The sequence below is a fragment of the Nerophis lumbriciformis genome, linkage group LG33 (genome assembly GCF_033978685.3).
Source record: "Nerophis lumbriciformis linkage group LG33, RoL_Nlum_v2.1, whole genome shotgun sequence".
NCBI classification, from domain to species: domain Eukaryota; kingdom Metazoa; phylum Chordata; class Actinopteri; order Syngnathiformes; family Syngnathidae; genus Nerophis; species Nerophis lumbriciformis.
In genome coordinates this window covers 9207501-9228950 of record NC_084580.2, presented here as the reverse complement: position 1 = coordinate 9228950, position 21450 = coordinate 9207501, and the positions used below count along the sequence as shown (strand labels likewise).

The following is a 21450-nucleotide window of genomic DNA, read 5'->3' as shown; positions in this document are numbered from 1 at the left end:
CCTTAAGAGAAGGAAACACGCGATTGCAGCTATTTGGGATACAACACATCTCAAACGGCAACATAGCAATGTTGAGCGAAGTTTTTGGATAAGGCCTGGAAGAACGGCAGCCTGGTGGGATATCTTTGTCAACGAGTGTGTTGTGCCAGAGGAACGGCAAGAGAACTTTCTAATGTCCAGGTCAGCTGTGATTCTACTTAGTGAAAAACGTTGTCCATTTGTCGAAGTGGAGACAACGAGAATGCGGGCTCCCAAGGGAAGACTACGGAAAAAAAACGAATGCGTTTGGACTGGCAAAGCAGACTATCAGTTATTGTCCGCGATGTATGTCGAGCGATTACTCAACGTCTAGTTTTGTACTCCATAACTATTGTGAAGCCAGGAAGTGGTTGCGGCCGTCAAGTATGGTCGCCAATTTCAGCCTCCAAGCACAGGCAGGATTGCAAGTAGGGACAATGAAGGTGAAGCTAAAAGAGTGAGGAGTGTCCTGACCAGATATCTAGATCCTTAGATTTATTGTTGAAAAATGTTCTTTATCACATTGTTTACACGTCCATTAAAGATATTATTCATGTATGATGGCTCAGGTGTGATTCACTACAATAGTCTAACAGCTGCTGATGGTGAGGCAAGCAAGGTTTACTGTTAAAAGAAATGTGGAAATAGGCTACCGTATTTTTCGGTCTATAAGTCGCAGTTTTTTTCATAGTTTGGCCGGGGGTGCGACTTATAGTCAGGAGCGACTTATGTGTGAAATTATTAACACATTACCGTAAAATATCAAATAATATTATTTAGCTCATTCACATAAGAGACTAGACGTATAAGATTTCATGGGATTTAGTGATTAGGAGTGACAGATTGTTTGGTAAACGTATAGCATGTTCTATATGTTATAGTTATTTGAATGACTCTTACCATAATATGTTACGTTAACATACCAGGCACGTTCTCAGTTGGTTATTTATGCCTCATATAACGTACACTTATTCAGCCTGTTGTTCACTATTCTTTATTTATTTTAAATTGCCTTTCAAATGTCTATTCTTGGTGTTGGGTTTTATCAAATACATTTCCCCAAAAAATGCGACTTATACTCCGGTGCGACTTATATATGTTTTTTTCCTTCTTTATTATGCATTTTCGGCCGGTGCGACTTATACTCCGGGGCGACTTATACTCCGAAAAATACGGTACTTTGAAACGCAGGCTAAGGATACACTTCCAGGTCAGAGGTGACTATGACATAACATACATGCGCGTCTGCCATTTTCAACGCATGAGTACTAGGTCGCGTTGCGCCGGTGGACGGACGGGGCAGGGGGTCTTAAACGATGGCACTGTGAGTGTGTGGACAGGGATAAGGTTAGGAGGGATATACCCTGTATAACCTTAGCCGGCTTAGTGTAGAAGCAGTCTAAGACCGCCAACAAAACGGTACATCCTGAAAGTCTGAAACCAACTTGAAGACGGTTTGTAAAACATAATCTATGGAACATTTTGACCAAATAACCACTATTACATGTTAGGTAGACCACACAAAAGTGTTTTAAATGTAGAAAAAAAAAAATCATAAAAGGACCCTTTTAAAACATTGCCTATACCAGGGATGTCAAACATGCGGCCTAAACAGGTTCCATGCAGCCTGCGAAATGAGTTTGCTAAGTGTAAAATTCAGCTGCGTTTTTAAATGAAAGAAACTGCTGTTCTGAATGTGTCCACTGGATGTCGCAATAGCAATTCTGTTAGGGAAACAAATAGTTTGTACCGGGGTGAGCAAGCATACCAAGCAAAAGGTACACGGTAAAGCGGGGCTGTGACTCTTTCCCCTCGATCCAACGTAAAACAAACAGAAGTATAATTGGTAATGTGACTATGAATGACTCATATGATTTACTTATGATGATATATTGAGAATTGTAAGCACATTGTTCTGGGCAAATTTAGTTATGTGGATCCAGATGAATGTGATCAAATGTGGTTCAGAGGAAACTGGATATTAGTAACTATGTAAAAAAGGGGCGGATTCAACAAGTTTATACTTCTTCCCATTACCCTCTTGAGATATGTTTGATTTAATTTAATTGTATTTTATTTTCTTAATTCAATTTTCTTTTCTTTTTTGTGAAATAATAATATTGCCTTTGAGCACAAGAATGTTCACTGGAGATATGTATGTATATTATGTACTACATGTGTGATGTGGAGCTGACTATGAACCATACTTGCCAACCCTCCCGATTTTCCCGGGAGACTCCCGAATTTCAGTGCCCCTCCAGAAAATCTCCCGGGGCAACCATGCTCCCGAATTTCTCCCGATTTCCACCCGGACAACAATATTGGGGTCGTGCCTTAAAGGCACTGCCTTTAACGTCCTCTCTCACCTGAAACCTTCACCCCTTAACAGCCGCATGCTGTCCAGGCGTCCGCTTTTCCTCCATATAAACAGCGTACCGGCCCAGTCACATAATAATGTAGCGTTGGACGGATTTAACGATAGTCTTTACTCGATGATGTCAAGATATGCTGACACGTTGAATGATCAATTAACTGGTTTAATGATAACACAAGGCATACTTGGTCTACAGCCATACAGGTCACACTGACGGTGGCCGTATAAACAACTTTAGCACTGTTACAAATATGCGCCACACTGTGAACCCACACCAAACAAGAATGCCAAACACATTTCGGGAGAACATCCACACCGTAACACAACAGAACAAATACCCAGAATCCCTTGCAGCACTAATTCTTCCGGGACGCTACAATAACATATATGGCTTTTGGAGCTCAGAGCACAACTGCACACACAACAAGAAGGAGACAAAGCAGAAGAATGAAGAAGAGACATGGCGACGACGAGTAAGAAGAAGAAATACGCTTGCAAGTTCCAAAATGATTGGAAAAAATAATTTCATTTCATCCAGAAAAGCTCGAAGGGGAAGGGGTATGACATACTCTGTAATGTAAACAAACAACAACAACAACCCCACTTAAAATGCTTCATGAGACACTGCACATTGATATGTTCTGTGAAAAGTATTGTCTTCTGTGCAAATGTAAAGAAAGTGAACAGTGGAAATGACAAATGAGGTAGTTGATACATAGAAGAGTTTTTATTCATGCTTAATTTTGTTTTTTGTTCAAACCTCGATGGGCTGTGACTTAAAGTTGAATTGCTTTGTCGATACACTGAGTTTCAGTCCAAATTGATTGTGTTCTTCATGGTGTTTTCCCTCGGAATTTTCAACCAACTTGAAGTGTTTTTGTCAACATTTTCAGAATGTTCTATTTTTGGTCCAAAGTAAAACAAAGAAAGCAATCTGAAATTGTCGTAGTTGTATTTTTAAGTTATCATGCCACGATTTTATTTGTCCGCCCCATGTGGGAATAGATTTTCCCCCATGCAGCCCCTGAGCTAAAATGAGTTTGACACCCCTGGCCAATACAGTTAAAACACGTTTCAATTTCCATATTTACAATGAAATTGCGCCAATAGAGAATATCCTTGTGTTGGTAGTCTACTAGTCGTGTCTTTTCTCTTAAATCCAACACAGAGTTACACTCGCAACCGAGCCTGCAGCGCTGATCCAGACATAGATTGTCTATTGACTCGCTCCCCTTTATAAACCAGCATAAATCTCACTGTGTTGCTGGGACTCATTTTAATCGACTGCTTTTGTGGAGGTAAATTATTTACAAGCTATCACGCTATCTGGTGTTTATATTGCACAATGTTTCAAAGATTGTATGCTGGGTAGTAAAACAACTAGATTCAAGAAAAGAAAAAACAAGACACAACTCAAAGGGATTGTTTGGGAACTGTTAAATCATCTCATCGTATTGTTTACCAAGTGTCTGTGGTGTTGTATTATTCTCCAAATAGCCTGATGCCAAAAAAGTCTTCCAAAAAACATAACTTGCTAAGTGTTTGAATGTTAAGATTAAACTGGATACCATATAAAAACTGGCTATAAAGTTGTGCCTTAAAACGCTAACACAAATGCCTCGTTACTAAATACAGTGGTTCCGAAACCATGTAAATTTAATTCATTCGCTTCGAGCTTAAACTGTGGCCATAAAAACAACGTTCTTAAGTGTCCAAGCAATGTGTTTAGTAACATTTTAAAGGGGAACATTATCACAATTTCAGAAGGGTTAAAACCATTAAAAATCAGTTCCCAGTGGCTTATTTTATTTTTCGAAGTTTTTTTCTTCAAAGTGCCTGATTTTAACCATCGTTATATACACCCGTCCATTTTCCTGTGACGTCACATAGTGATGCCAACACAAACAAACATGGCGCATAGAACAGCAAGCTATAGCGACAATAGCTCGGATTCAGACTCGGATTTCAGCGGCTTAAGCTCTTCAACAGATTACGCATGTATTGAAATGGATGGTTGTAGTGTGGAGGCAGGTAGCGAAAACGAAATTGAAGAAGAAACTGAAGCTATTGAGCCATATCGGTTTGAACCGTATGCAAGCGAAACCGACGAAAACGACACGACAGCCAGCGACACGGGAGAAAGCGAGGACGAATTCGGCTATCGCCTTCTAACCAACGATTGGTATGTGTTTGTTGGGCATTAAAGGAAACTAACAACTATGAACTAGGTTTACAGCATATGAAATACATTTAGCAACAACATGCACTTTGAGAGTGCAGACAGCCCAATTTTCATCAATTAATATATTCTGTAGACATACCCTCATCCGCTCGCAGATTTCTTCGACTTTATCGTTGGAAATGCATCTGCTTTGAGTGTCGCAGGATATCCACACATTCTTGCCATCTCTGTCGTAGCATAGCTTTCGTCGGTAAAGTGTGCGGAACAAACGTCCAATTTCTTGCCACTTTCGCATCTTTGGGCCACTGGTGCAACTTGAATCCGTCCCTGTTCGTGTTGTTACACCCTCCGACAACACACCGACGAGGCATGATGTCTCCAAGGTACGGAAAACAGTCGAAAAAACGGAAAATAACAGAGCTGATTTGACTCGGTGTTTGTAATGTGTTTGAGAAAATGGCGGATTGCTTCCCGATGTGACGTCATCGCTCCGAGAGCGAATAATAGAAAGGCGTTTAATTCGCCAAAATTCACCCATTTAGAGTTCGGAAATCGGTTAAAAAAAAATATGGTCTTTTTTCTGCAACATCAAGGTATATATTGACGCTTACATAGGTCTGGTGATAATGTTCCCCTTTAAAACAAGTAAAACACTCTAACATAAAATCTGCTTAGTGAGAAGAATTATCTTATCAGACAGAAAATAAGCAAATATCAACCTTATTTGAGATATTTAATCTTACTTAGATTTCAGTTTTTGCAGTGTGCTGCCTTATATTATGAACGGATCTGGAGTTTTTCTTTTTATACATCTCGCACACATTCATCATATGCAAGCCAGACTGAAGTCATGAGAGGAAACACACACACACACACAAAAAAAGCATTTCCCCATCATAAGAGGCGGGATTGGGAAGCCCATCTATCAATGTTCTGGCCATTTAGAATAAACCACCTCTGATGAAAGCAATACGGGGTGAAAGACGAAACGAGCGAAGAATAAGAGATGGAATGGTAAATGGGTTATACTTGTATAGCGCTTTTTCCACCTTCAAGGTACTCAAAAAGCTTTGACACTATTTCCACATCCACCCATTCACACAATGATGGCGGGAACTGGCATGCAAGGCCCTAACCACGACCCATCAGGAGCAAGGGTGAAGTGTCTTGCTCATAGACACAACGGACGTGTCTAGGATGGCGGAAGTCGGGGGTCGAACCGGGAACCCTCAGGTTGCTGTCACGGTCACTCTACCGACCGAGCCACGACCCGTTAAACCACGTTGAATAAAAATGTATCAAATATGAGAGGGTGGGTTACAAATATGACAACTGGATACCAAATGGAGGTTGAAAATAGTCCATAGTCATGAAAAAAGGAGGACACCCCATGGTAACATTTGTGGCGCCCCCTCTGGGTTGTGTTCAGAATGCTATATAAGACATGGTAGCATTCAAGTAACACAGATATTCTCAACATTTAATAACGATAAGACAATAATCAATGACTTATGGACAATTATCTGCTCAGTTTGTAAGTAAGATGTTTTGTTGGATGGCGGTCATGTTTGTCAACCGATCTTGCTCGAATTTTACACACATGTGCTTGTCAGCCCCCTAAAGGTGTGCACCAAATGTTGTGCTGATTCAATTCAACACCAACAGGTACAGTGGATACTTTATAGATCAAATCAAATCAAATCAACTTTATTTATAAAGCACATTTAAAATTTACCACAGGGGTAGCCAAAGTGCTGTACAATGAACAGGTTAAAAGATAAAACGAGTACCGAGCAAACACAACACAACACAAACAGAACACGATAAAAAATAAATAATTAAAATAGAATAAATAAAAACATAAAAAACATAAAAACAGGTTCACAGCAGGTGTATTATGGGGCGCCATTGCAGGATGGATATCACTCAGTGTTAAAAGCCATGGAATAAAAGTATGTTTTTAAGAGAGATTTAAAAACAGGAAGAGAGGAGGCTTGTCTAACACTCAGGGGTAGGTCGTTCCAGAGCTTGGGAGCAGCAACGGCGAAAGCTCTGTCACCTCTAAGCTTCAGCCTTGTGTCAGGGACCGTCAACAGCAGCTGATCGGCTGATCTTAAGGATCGGGTGGGGCAGTAAGGCTGAAGGAGGTCGGAGAGATAGGTTGGCGCGAGGTTGTTTAGACATTTAAAAACAAATAAAAGGAGTTTAAAATTGATTCGGTAACGCACAGGGAGCCAGTGAAGGGACGCTAAAATAGGGGTGATGTGCTCACGTCTGCGGGTCTGTGTTAGCAGACGAGCAGCAGAGTTCTGCACGAGCTGCAGGCGGGCGAGGGAGGCCTGGCTAATGCCTACATACAGGGCATTACAGTAATCAAGACGAGTCGAGATAAAGGCGTGGATTAATTTCTCAAGATCATGACTTGATAGAAGCGGTTTCACTTTCGCTATTTGGCGTAATTGATAAAAGCTTTTTTGAACGACGCTGCTGATTTGTTTTTCGAATTTAAAATCTGAGTCAAACTTTACCCCCAGGTTTGTGACACAGTCGCTGAGATACGGGGTCAGAGTGCCGAGGTCAACGTTGGGGGAGGGAGAGCGACTTGGACCGAACAACATAACTTCTGTTTTATCTTCATTTAGGCTCAGGAAGTTAGCTGAAAGCCAGACTTTGATGTCGTGCAGGCAGTCAATAAGATGTTGAACCGTGTTATTTTGTGCCATGGGAAAATAAATCTGGCAATCATCGGCGTAAAAATGAAATGCAATACTGTACTTCCTAAAAATAGAACCAAGGGGGAGAAGGTAAAGCGCAAATAAAATTGGGGCAAGGATTGAGCCCTGGGGGACCCCATGTGGTAAAGGAGCTGTGGACGACATAAAACTGTCTACTTTTACACAAAAACTCCTGTCGGTTAGGTACGACTGGAACCAGTTGAGGGCGGCGCCCTTAATGCCCACACAGTTCTCAAGACGAGTGATTAAGGTGGCGTGGTCGACGGTGTCGAACGCAGCAGACAGATCTAAAAGCACCAGGACAACATATTTACCAGAATCAGTGGACAGGAGGATATCGTTAAAAACTTTTAGAAGCGCTGACTCTGTGCTGTGGAGGGCTTTAAAACCGGACTGGAACAGCTCAGTGATACCATTATCCTCTAAGAAGGGCAACAACTGACTGTAGACAACCTTCTCTAATATTTTGGAAATGTATGGAAGATTAGAGATAGGTCTGAGGTTAGAGAGGAGAGAGGGGTCGAGGCTGGGTTTTTTAAGTAGAGGTCGTACCACTGCATGTTTAAACTCTACTGGAACTATTCCAGAAGAGAGGCTACTATTGATAATGTTAAGGACACTTGATGCAATAGTAGCAAGTACCTCCTTAAACAGGCGAGGTGGGAGGGCATCTGCAGGAGAACCAGAGGGCTTCATATGACTAACTGTGTCACTTAAAAAAGAAAAGGACACTGGCTCAAACTGATGGAAAACAGAAGAGAAATGCAGAGGAACAGAAGGGTCATATGAAGGCTGAGATAGACTGGCTCTAGTTGACACAATTTTGTCAGTGAAAAAATGGAGACAATTTTCACAGAATTCAAAAGAAGCATCAAAACCAACAGATTTGGGAGCTTCAATGATAATAGTTTTAAACAGAACTCTGGGGTTGTTACAGTTAGAAGATATCATCTGAGATAGATATATATTCATTTCTGAGAGCTAGAGATAGAGCTGTGTGATTTCACTCGGAGGATTCAACGTTATAGTTTAATAACTGTGCCACCATGTGGCAGCAAAACAGGCCCAGAGCATAATACTACCACCACCATGCTTCACGGTAGGAATTGGTGTTCCTGGGATTAAAGGCCTCACCTATTCTCCTGCAAACATATTGCTGGGTATTGTGGCCAAACAGCTCAATTTGTGTTTCATCTGACATCACATGGACAACGATAAATGGTAAATGGTAAATGGGTTGTACTTGTATCGCACTTTTCTACCTTTTTTGAAGGAACTCAAAGCGCTTTGATAATATTTCTACATTCACCCATATATAATAATATAAGGAGGAAAGTTCTGTGGTCAGATGAAACAAAAATTGAGCTGTTTGGCCACAATACCCAGCAATATGTTTGGAGGAGAAAAGGTGAGGCCTTTAATACCAGGAACACCATTCCTACTGTCAAGCATGGTGGTGGTAGTAATATGCTCTGAGCCTGTTTTGCTGCCAATGGAACTGGTGCTTTACAGAGAGTAAATGAGACAACGAAAAAGGACGATTACCTCCAAATTCTTCAGGGTAACCTAAAATCATCAGCCCGAAGGTTGGGTCTTGGGCGCAGTTGGGTGTTCCAACAGGACAATGACCCCAAACACACGTCAAAAGTGGTAAAGGAATGACTAAATCAGGCTATGAATTAAGGTTTTAGAATGTCCTTCCCAAAGTCCTGACTTAAACATTTGGACAATGCTGAAGAAACAAGTCTATGTCAGAAAACCAACAATTTTAGCTGAACTGCACCAATTTTGTCAAGAAGAGTGGTCAAAAATTCAACCAGAAGCTTGTGGATGGCTACCAAAAGCGTCTTATTGCAGTGAAACTTGCCAAGGGACATGTAACCAAATATTAACATTGCAGTATGTATACTTTTGACCCAGCAGATTTGGTCACATTTTCAGTAGACCCATAATAAATTCATAAAAGAACCGAACTTCATGAATGTTTTTTGTGACCAACAAGTATGTGCTCCAATCACTCTATCACAAACAAAATAAGAGTTGTAGAAATGATTGAAAACTCAAGACAGCCATGACATTATGTTCTTTACAAGTGTATGTAAACTTTTGAATACGACTGTAGATTCACCAGTCACGACATTAAGGATTTTTTAACACTTAATTTAGGCCAAAAACATGTAGAATATGCTTTAAAAAAAAGGGCTATTATAAAAAAAAAACATTAAAAAAAACTTTAAAATTGTATTATGGTGAAGCCGGAAGATTTGAAGTGCAATGTAATGAGGGATGACTGTACCTTCACCTGAGCCAAAGATTGTAGTGATGCAGTGCAGTTTGACAAATACTGTATATCCCAGCCTAATGTGTCTTCCTCTTTCCAAAATAGATGAAGAAAGAGACCTCAGAGTTTTAAAGGTGAACAGAAAATGTCTACCCTTCTACAAACCCCTTTTCCATATGAGTTGGGAAATTGTGTTAGATGTAAATATAAACGGAATACAATGATTTGCAAATCCTTTTCAACCCATATTCAGTTGAATATGCTACAAAGACAACATATTTGATGTTCAAACTGATAAACTTTATTTTTCTTTTGCAAATAATAATTAACTTAGAATTTAATGGCTGCAACACATGCCAAAGTAGTTGGGAAAGGGCATGTTCACCACTGTGTTACATGGCCTTTCCTTTAAACAACACTCAGTAAACGTTTGGGAACTGAGGAGACACATTTTTTAAGCTTCTCAGGTGGAATTCTTTCCCATTCTTGCTTGATGTACAGCTTAAGTTGTTCAACAGTCCAGGGGTCTCCGTTGTGGTATTTTAGGCTTCATAATGCGCCACACATTTTCAATGGGAGACAGGTCTGGACTACAGGCAGGCCAGTCTAGTACTTGCACTCTTTTACTATAAAGCCACGTTGATGTAACACATGGCTTGGCATTGTCTTGCTGAAATAAGCAGGGGCGCCCATTGTAACGTTGCTCGGATGGCAACATACGTATGTTGCTCCAAAACCTGTATGTACCTTTCAGCATTAACGGCGCCTTCACAGATGTGTAAGTTACCCATGTCTTGGGCACTAATACACCCCCATACCATCACAGATGCTGGCTTTTCAACTTTGCGCCTATAACTATCCGGATGGTTCTTTTCCTCTTTGGTCCGGAGGACACGACATCCACAGTTTCCAAAAACATTTTGAAATGTGGACTCGTCAGACGACAGAACACTTTTCCACTTTGTATCAGTCCATCTTAGATGAGCTCAGGCCCAGCGAAGCCGACGGCGTTTTTGGGTGTTGTTGATAAACGGTTTTCGCCTTGCATAGGAGAGTTTTAACTTGCACTTACAGATGTAGCGACCAACTGTAGTTACTGACAGTGGGTTTCTGAAGTGTTCCTGAGCCCATGTGGTGATATCCTTTACACACTGATGTCGCTTGTTGATGCAGTACAGCCTGAGGGATTGAAAGTCACGGGCTTAGCTGCTTACGTGCAGTGATTTCTCCAGATTCTCTGAACCCTTTGATGATATTACGGACCGTAGATGGTGAAATCCCGAAATTCCTTGCAATAGCTGGTTGAGAAAGGTTTTTCTTCAACTGTTCAACAATTTGCTCACGCATTTGTTGACAAAATGGTGACCCTCGCCCCATCCTTGTTTGTGAAAGACTGAGCATTTCATGGAATCTACTTTTATACCCAATCATGGCACCCACCTGTTCCCAATCAGCCTGTTTACCTGTGGGATGTTCCAAATAAGTGTTTGATGAGCATTCCTCAACTTTATCAGTATTTATTGCCACCTTTCCCAACTTCTTTGTCACGTGTTGCTGGCATCAAATTCTAAAGTTAATGATTATTTGCAAAAAAAAAAATGTTTATCAGTTTGAACATCAAATATATTGTCTTTGTAGCATATTCAACTGAATATGGGTTGAAAATGATTTGCAAATCATTGTACTCCGTTTATATTTACATTTAACACAATTTCCCAACTCATATGGAAACGGGGTTTGTATTTGAAAGGCCCCAGATGTTAGCTATAAGTGTCAATGTGAAAAAAAGGATTTCAAAGGACTTTTGTCTTAAAGCTCACTGCGAGCGCGCTCTAATTATTCCCGCTTTCTGACAATTTGAAGCTACCCAACAGCCATCCTCCTCGTTCATGCCTTCTCCCACAGGTGCCTCGCTCTATCTTGTATCGACGCAGATGTACATGAGAGGCCGCGACTGACAAGGTAACAGGTCGTCGACAGCCTCGCGCTTCAAGAGGAATTACCATATGTAAAGAACTGAGGTGGCGAGGTCGCTCTTTTTGTCTCCTGGATGAAGCAGGTGGGCATCGGCGGGTAAGATAAGTGTGAGCGCACACACACACACACACACACACACACACACACACACACACACACACACACACACACACACACACACACACACACACACACACACACACACACACACACACACACACACACACACACACACACTCACACAAACACAAACTAGTCCCAAAAACAATATAGAGCAGTAGTGTGATCGCGCCAAGGCTCCAGGCAGTTTTAGTACAGTGCAGATCTGTGAAAAAAGGGACTGATTACAACTGAGAGAATGGCCCAGCAGGTTTTCTCATCAGGATTGGCTTTCAAACTGACGTAATAGTGCCACTCTAATTCTTGCTGTCGATTTAAATGGCCCCTTCATTCTGTAAAATACCCGTAGGTGGTCCATTTTAATGCCTAAATCAAATGGTTTCTCTTTGTATATTCAGCCAAGTCACCTGACACCAAATTGGTCTGAAAGGGTAAACAAATACATACGTTTTAACACTGGGCAGGAGGGTTGTCCCGATACCAATAATTTGGAAACGGTACCAAAATGTATTATCGATAATTTTCCAAATTAAGGAAAATACGAAAAATGTCTATATTGGCTTTATTTTAACAGAAAATCTTACAATACAATAAACATATGTTTCCTAATTCACTCAAATACTTTTAGAAGGTTAAAATATACCGTATTTTTCAGAGTATAAATCGCACCGGAGTATAAGTCGCGCCTGCCGAAAATGCATAATAAAGAAGGAAAAAACATATATAAGTCGCATTTTTGGGGGAAATTTATTTGATAAAACCCAACACCAAGAATAGACATTTGAAAGGCAATTTAAAATAAATAAAGAATAGTGAACAACAGGCTGAATAAGTGTATGTTATATGAGGCATAAATAACCAACTGAGAACGTGCCTGGTATGTTAACGTAACATATTATGGTAAGAGTCATTCAAATAACTATAACATATAGAACATGCTATACGTTTACCAAACAATCTGTCACTCCTAATCGCTAAATCCCATGAAATCTTATACGTCTAGTCTCTTACGTGAATGAGCTAAATAATATTATTTGATATTTTACGGTAATGTGTTAATCATTTCACACATAAGTCGCTCCTGAGTGTAAGTCGCACCCCCGGCCAAACTATGAAAAAAACTGCGACTTATAGTCCGAAAAATACGGTAGCCTATTTCCACATTTCTTTTAACAGTAAACCTCAACAACTCAATCAGAGTGGTGCAATGAATGTTGCAACTTTGTGTTTTTATGTTGTTAACATTTTTATTTTGCACTAAAACATGTTTTTTAAAGAATGTATTTCCCATGCAATTGGTTTAGTACCAGACATGCATACCATTGAGTGTAATTTAAAAAAGTATAAAAAACATTTGACAATATACAATTTTAAACAAATAAACATTGTAGGCCCCATTGAGCCTGGAGCAGTCCTGCTCTCAACCTGAAGTGTAACAAATACCGTATTTTTCGGAGTATAAGTCGCACCGGAGTATAAGTCGCGCCTGCCGAAAATGCATAATAAATAAAGAAAAAAACATGTATAAGTCGCATTTTTGGGGGAAATTTATTTGATAAAACCCAACACCAAGAATAGACATTTGAAAGGCAATTTAAAATAAATAAAGAATAGTGAACAACAGGCTGAATAAGTGTACGTTATATGAGGCATAAATAACCAACTGAGAACGTGCCTGGTATGTTAACGTAACATATTATAGTAAGAGTCATTCAAATAACTATAACATATAGAACATGCTATACGTTTACCAAACAATCTGTCACTCCTAATCACTAACTCCATGAAATCTTATACGTCTAGTCTCTTACGTGAGTGAGCTAAATAATAGTATTTGATATTTTACGGTAATGTGTTAATAATTTCACATATAAGTCGCTCCTGAGTATAAGTCGCACCCCCGGCCAAACTATGAAAAAAACTGCGACTTATATTTCGAAAAATACGGTAGCCTATTTCCATTTCTTTTAACAGTGAACCTCAACAACTCAATCAGAGTGGTGCAATGAATGTTGCAACTTTGTGTTTTTATGTTGTTAACATTTTTATTTTGCACTAAAACATGTTTTTTAAACAATTTATTTCCCATGCATTTGGTTTAATACCATGCATGCATACCATTGAGTGTAATTAAAAAAAGTATAGAAAACATTTGACAATATACAATTTTAAACAAATAAACATTGTAGGCCCCATTGAGCCTGGAGCAGTCCTGCTCTCAACCTGAAGTGTGTCATGTCTGTATTATCATGTTTTGTTTTAAGTCATGTTTTGTTTAGTTTCTGTCTTTTCACTCCCTTGTCTGGTCACCATAGCAACCATTAGTTTTCACCTGTCACGTCACGCACCTGTTTCACGTCTTGAGTCACGCACCTGTTTTCGTTAATCATGTCCATAGTATTTAAGTTAATTAATTTTCTGTTGTTCGGCCTGACGACCTCGCACCACATTTATGCTCTGTCCATTCCTCTATGATCCTGCTTCATGTCCCTTGTCACAGTAAGTTTTGGTTCCATGTTTATAGTCCTTTTGTTTTTCATAGTTTATTCTCCGCCACTGTGCGCGCTTTCATTTATTCCTTTTTTTGATAAATATAAATAAATCATGTACCTCCATTCCCGTCTCGCCCGTGCCAACTTTCCGTTGCATCCTGGAAAAGCAAACTCCAAAGATCAAGTCCTGACAAAGTGTAACAATTACTGTATTTTCGGAGTATAAGTCGCACCACCGGAGCATAAGTCGCACCCGCCGAAAATGCAAAATAAAGAAAGAAAAAAACATATATAAGTCGCACTGGAGTATAAGTCGCATTTTTGGGGGAAATTTATTTGATAAAACCCAACACCAAGATTAGACATTTGAAAGGCAATTTAAAATAAATAAAGAATAGTGAACCACAGGCTGAATAAGTGTACGTTATATGACGCATAAATAACCAACTGAGAACGTGCCTGGTATGTTAACGTAACATATTATGGTAAGTCATTCAAATAACTATAACATATAGAACATGCTATACGTTTACCAAACAATCTGTCACTCCTAATTGCTAAATCCATGAAATCTTATACGTCTAGTCCAGTGGTTCTTAACCTGGGTTCGATCGAACTTCAGGGGTTCGGCGGACCCTCTGCCGCGGAGGGCGAGACACATCCGACTCATCGTGTAAATAAAAACTTCTCCCTATCGGCGTATTACGGATACGGCAACAGCAGAAGTCACACTGATTTGCAGGTGATGTTTGCGCATGGTTCATTTTGTGCACCTTTGTCTTTAATTTGAAAAAAAAAAAAAAATATATATATATATATATATATATATATATATATATATATATATATATATATATATATATATATATATATATATATATTTTTTTTTTTTTTTTTTTTTTTTTTTTTTTTTTTTCACTAAAGAAGGGTTCGGTACCTCCAACAAAGTTAAGAACCACTGGTCTAGTCTCTTACATGAATGAGCTAAATAATATTATTTGATATTTTACAGTAATGTGTTAATAATTTCACACATAAGTCGCTCCTGAATATAAGTCGCACCCCCGGCCAAACTATGAAAAAAACTGCGACTTATAGTCCGAAAAAGACGGTACTTTATTTGCTGCCACAGAGGCGAGGATTAGTAACTTAGAATCAGCTCCCCATTGTGGATGTACACAATAGGTGTCATCATGATGCATTAATACAATACAGGGATGAAATTAAAATAGTCCAAATGTGTCATGTTTCTATTGTTTCTATCAAGATGATGCTTACCTCAGTAACATCCCACTTTTTGACCCAAAAGTTAGTTAATATTTCAATATCTATAATCTTAAAACATATTTAATGCCCAATGCTTTGATTTTCTGTGGGTGTTTTTTGTCTAAACCAATTTACACCCTGTGTAATAAATAGGTGGGTAAACGGAGCTAATTGAGCGATGTATTTTGATTAAATCAGGCTCATGTTGACAGGGTATGTCCTATCTGCCCACTTAGGCCGTAGACCATCTGGCAACTTTCCCCCAAATTGGGCACCAAGGTAAAAAAAAAAATAGAAATGGTGTCACTTGAGACAAAATTTGTAGTAAATCCAGTTATAGTTTTAAAGCTACAGTACTCCACTGTGGAATTACAGTATTTCTGTCCAACAACATAAGCAATTACTACAAAAGCAGCACTATAAAAAAAACAAATTCATACATTTTTAATTCAAACCAGGGCACAGTATTAAGAACATAGACAAAATACATATTGGAAAGGAAAAACAATGAAGAGTTGGCATTGCTGCCACTCCACTCATTTGAGGTGGACAAAAGATACGTAACAGAATGTTTCATATGATAATAATATTGTTATCCAGATTTGTGTGTGTGTGCAATTATTTTGTACAGGGTTTTTACAGGTATCAGCAAATCTAATTGTTAATGCCTTCTTTAATGCCACTTAAAACAAATGTCCTACTGCAAATAGTTATTATATATACAGTTAAAAGCTCACAACTGTTTGAATAGGCACAATTGTAAGCATTTGAATATGATGATCTTGAATCGTTGAAAAGTTTACATTAACTGTTACTCTCTAGTAAATTTGAATTGGCTCACAATACTTTTTAAAGGGGAACATTATCACAATTTCAGAAGGGTTAAAACCATTAAAAATCACTTCCCAGTGGCTTAGTTTTTTTCAAAATTTTACCCATCACGCAATATCCCTAAAAAAAGCTTCAAAGTGCCTGATTTTAACCATCGTTATATACACCCGTCCATTTTTCTGTGACGTCACATATTGATGCCAATACAAACAAACATGGCGGATAGAACAGCAAGGAATAGCGACATTAGCTCGGATTCAGACTCGGATTTCAGCGGCTTAAGCGATTCAACAGATTACGCATGTATTGAAACGGATGGTTGTAGTGTGGAGGCAGGTAGCGAAAACAAAATTGAAGAAGAAACTGAAGCTATTGAGCCATATCGGTTTGAACCGTATGCAAGCGAAACCGAGGAAAACGACACGACAGCCAGCGACACGGGAGAAAGTGAGGACGAATTTGGCGATCGTCTTCTAACCAACGATTGGTATGTGTTTGTTTGGCATTAAAGGAAACTAACAACTATCAACTAGGTTTACAGCATATGAAATACATTTGGCAACAACATGCACTTTGAGAGTGCAGACAGCCCATTTCAGGCGCGCTAAGAACATATATTTTTCCACGATTTCAGCACTCAGGTTAACCATACCTAAATAGACACAAAATACTGCATTACACAAGACTACCCGAATGTACTCGAATGATTGAAAAAAATAAATGTTTTTAAGCTAAATTATTGGTAAACACAGTTCATGTATAATAATTTACGTAAAACCGCGAGTAATGAATAAAGTTTTCATCAATTAATATATTCTGTAGACATACCCTCATCCGCTCTCTTTTCCTGAGGGTCTGGCGGCAGATTTCTTTGACTTTATCGTTGGAAATGCATCTGCTTTAAGTGTCGCAGGATATCCACACATTCTTGCCATCTCTGTCGTAGCATAGCTTTCGTCGGTAAAGTGTGCGGAACAAACGACTGACCATTTCGTCAGCTTTCCCCACACCCTCGTATTTTGAACAAATTTTGTCCAATTTCTTGCCACTTTCGCATCTTTGGGCCACTGGTACAACTTGAATCCGTCCCTGTTCGTGTTGTTACACCCTCCGACAACACACCGACGAAAGTGAGAAAATGGCGGATTGCTTCCCGATGTGACGTCACAACGAGAGCGAATAGTAGAAAGGCGTTTAATTCGCCAAAAAAATTCACCGATTTAGAGTTCGGAAATTGGTTAAAAAAATATATGGTCTTTTTTCTGCAACATCAAGGTATATATTGACGCTTACATAGGTCTGGTGATAATGTTCCCCTTTAATCTACCGTAGTTTTCCGATTATAAGTCGCAGTTTTTTTCATAGTTTGGCCGGGGGTGCGACTTATACTCTGGAGCGACTTATGTGTGAAATTATTAACACATTACCGTAAAATATCAAATAAGATAGAAGAGGAAGCGGCGCATTGTCTACCTTTGGAGTTGGCAGAGTTGTTTAGAAGCGACACCAAAGAGGAAGATTTCATCGGGTTTAGCAATTACGAGTGACAGATTGTTTGGTAAACGTATAGCATGTTCTATATAGTATTGTTATTTGAATGACTCTTACCATAATATGTTACGTTAACATACCAGGCACGTTCTCAGTTGGTTATTTATGCCTCATATAACGTACACTTATTCAGCCTGTTGTTCACTATTCTTTATTTATTTTAAACAGCCTTTTAAATGTCTATTCTTGGTGTTGGGTTTTATCAAATACATTTCCCAAAAATTGCGACTTATACTCCAGTGCGACTTATATATGTTTTTTTCCTTCTTTATTATGCATTTTCGGCCGGTGCGACTTATACTCCGGAGCGACTTATAATCCGAAAAATACGGTAATAATGTATTTTTCTGTAGTGGTAGCAGCAGCTGCCAGTTGTGGTGGCGTCGTGGCTAAAGACATTTTGGTTGATTGGCAACACTAAATTGGCCCTAGTGTGTGAATGTGAGTGTGAATGTTGTCTGTCTATCTGTGTTGGCCCTGCGATGAGGTGGCGACTTGTCCAGGGTGTACCCCGCCTTCCGCCCGATTGTAGCTGAGATAGGCTCCAGCGCCCCCCGTGACCCCAAAAGGGAATAAGCGGTAGAAAATGGATGGATGGAACTTCTGCCTGCCTTTAATCGTCAACTTGTAATTAGCTAATAGCATGTGAGATTTCATTGCATTGAAAGTTTTAATACTTTTTAATGTCAATGACTTATTTGTGCAAAATCGATTTTAATGACTTTTAGTGCTTTTTAGTGACCCACGGAAAGCTTGTGTAAATACAGTGGTACTAGTTACACAGCAAATTACCTGCCACTTGCCAAGATTTAAAATTTTATTTCCAGAAATGTCCCTAGTTTTAAGAGCTATTTACATATTTTTAGTCATTGACTTTACATCATAATTTCAATTTTAGCATGCATAATTATATTTTGTCTATTCTGGTATAAAATCGAGAAAACAACTATTCAAATAAGATATTTTGGTTTTCCCCACATAGAAAATTGTGTTAAAATTTTCTCCATTGTCCCGATGATGCCTGATTTAAGTATTGCACATTTAATAATGCTTCTTTTCAGAATAGAATACTAATTTCCTTCTTAAAAGTCTAAGATCATTTCTACCTATACAAATCTTAATTTAGAATGTCTTATAAAGTAAAATAAACTTGCTGCATGGACAAAAAATGTCACTAGTTTTTAGCATTTTTTTCCTCCTAAAATCTAATCTTTTTATCTTATATTTTGTCAGCTCTTTTTTGCAGTGTATGCTTTAGGTTACGAGCAAAAGTGTTGGTTACGAGCCACCCCACCGCTAGTCGACGTAGCGAATGTCACAATGAAGCCCGTAAAATCGGACCAAAACATCCAATAAACCACTAGCTCGCATCAGTGGCCTAGTGGTTAGAGAGTCCGCCCTGAGATCGATAGGTCGTGAGTTCAAACCCCGGCCGAGTCATACCCAAGACTTTAAAAATGGGACCCATTACCTCCCTGCTGGGCTTCACGGTGGCAGAGGGGTTAGTGCATGTGCCTCACAATACGAAGGTCCTGGGTAGTCTTGGGTTCAATCCCAGGCTCGGGATCTTTCTGTGTGGAGTTTGCATGTTCTCCCCGTGACTGCGTGGGTTCCCTCCGGGTACTCCGGCTTCCTCCCACTTCCAAAGACATGCACCTGGGGATAAGTTGATTGGCAACACTAAATTGGCCCTAGTGTGTGGATGTGAGTGTGAATGTTGTCTGTCTATCTGTGTTGGCCCTGCGATGAGTTGGCGACTTGTCCAGGGTGTACCCCGCCTTCCGCCCGATTGTAGCTGAGATAGGCTCCAGCGCCCCCCGCGACCCCAAAGGGAATAAGCGGTAGAAAATGGATGGATGGATGGATACCTCCCTGCTTGGCACTCAGCATCAAGGGTTGGAGTTGGGGGTTAAATCACCAAAATTATTCCCGATCGCGGCCACCGCTGCTGCTTACTGCTCCCCTCACCTCCCATGTGGTGGAAGAAGGGAATGGGTCAAATGCAGAGTGTTTTTTCCCCACACCTAGTGTGTGTGTGACTATCAGTGGTGCTTTAATTAGCTAAGAGCTATCAAGAGATGACTTTGTTTTTCCAATCATGGGAACTAAGAAAGTGAGTGTGAAGGACAGTGCTGTGAAGAAGCAGCAGAAGATACTCATTAAATTAAAGAAATGCATTATGGAAAAACATGACCAAGAGTGTGGGTGTAGCATACTTGGCGAAGCAAAAAAGCATGAGCAGTAATCGTCAATATATGCAATGATTTTTTTTTTAACGGCAGACATTTGTACATGGATATCTAGAAAAGCTGCTGATGGTGTGCAGTAAGAAGGGGAATTCATATGGCCCCATTTGTCGCGATTTACCTGACACATGAAACGTGACAAATTGGGGGGGGGGGGGGGGGGGCGCGGCACTATGTACTTTAGCTGCCAGATGGCAGTAGAGTGTTGAATATCTTAAAATGTGGTTGTGGCAATTCCAATTTTGACCACAGTGTCAGTTGCTATGTAGAGTGGCGCTTTCCACATTTTCAGCAGACTGCATTGCAAAATGTTTGTCTCACTCGAGATCCACCCAGAAATGGGGCCAAATGAATCCTTTCCCTACTGTATTTGTCAGCAAATCAGCTCACAGGAGATACTGTAGAACAGTGTTTTTCAACCACTGTGCCGTGAGATACAGTCTGGTGTGCCGTGGGAGATTATCTAATTTCATCTACACAGCAAAAAGTCAGTGTTCAAAAACAAGAACAAAAAAATACAAAAATTAGGGGTATTTTATTTGAACTAAGCAAAATTATCTGCCAATAGAACAAGAAAATGTGGCTTGTCAAGAACTTTCCAAAACAAGTAAAATTAGCTAACCTCAATGAACCCAAAAATACCTTAAAATAAGTATGTTCTCACTAATAACAACTGTATTACTATATGAGTACGTATTTTCTCTTGTTTCATTAAAAATAATACAGCAAAGTCCATTTGGCTGTCATCTGTTTTAATATGAGACACAATTGTGTCAAAGTCATGATTTTTTTTTCATGCTTGAAATAAGAAATTATAACTTTAAAAAAGTAGTTTTATACTTGTGAGTGTTGATGACACAGCTTTGCAACAGTAAAAGCATGTTTTACTCAAAATAGGTCATAACATCTCAGCAACAAGCTGTAATATCTTACTGAGATCATTTAGGACCAAAACCCTTAAAACAAGTAAAACACTGTAACATAAAATTTGCTTAGTGAGAAGAATTATCTTATCAGACAGAAAACAAGCAAATATCACCCTTATTTGAGATATTTCATCTTACTTAGATTTCAGTTTTTGCAGTGTATTTAGGTTATAAAATATTTTTTGCAAACCAGTGATTATAGTCTGCAAATGATGTGTTGTTGTTGAGTGTCGGTGCTGTCTAGAGCTCGGCAGAGTAAACGTGTAATACTCTTCCATATCAGTCGGTGGCAGCCAGTAGCTAATTGCTTTGTAGATGTCGGAAACAGCGGGAGGCAGCGTGCAGGTAAAAAGGTATCTAATGTTTAAACCAAAAATAAACAAAAGGTGAGTGCCCCTAAGAAAAGGCATTGAAACTTAGGGAAGGCTATGCAGAACAAAACTAAAACTGT

The 21450-nt window shown here is 39.4% G+C and overlaps 1 protein-coding gene across 1 annotated transcript in view; it reads right to left on the bottom strand.

The window, feature by feature from the left end:
- Positions 1-21450, bottom strand: part of fbxl17 (F-box and leucine-rich repeat protein 17) — a 723645-nt gene that overhangs the window by 199459 nt on the left and 502736 nt on the right. The window lies entirely within an intron of this gene.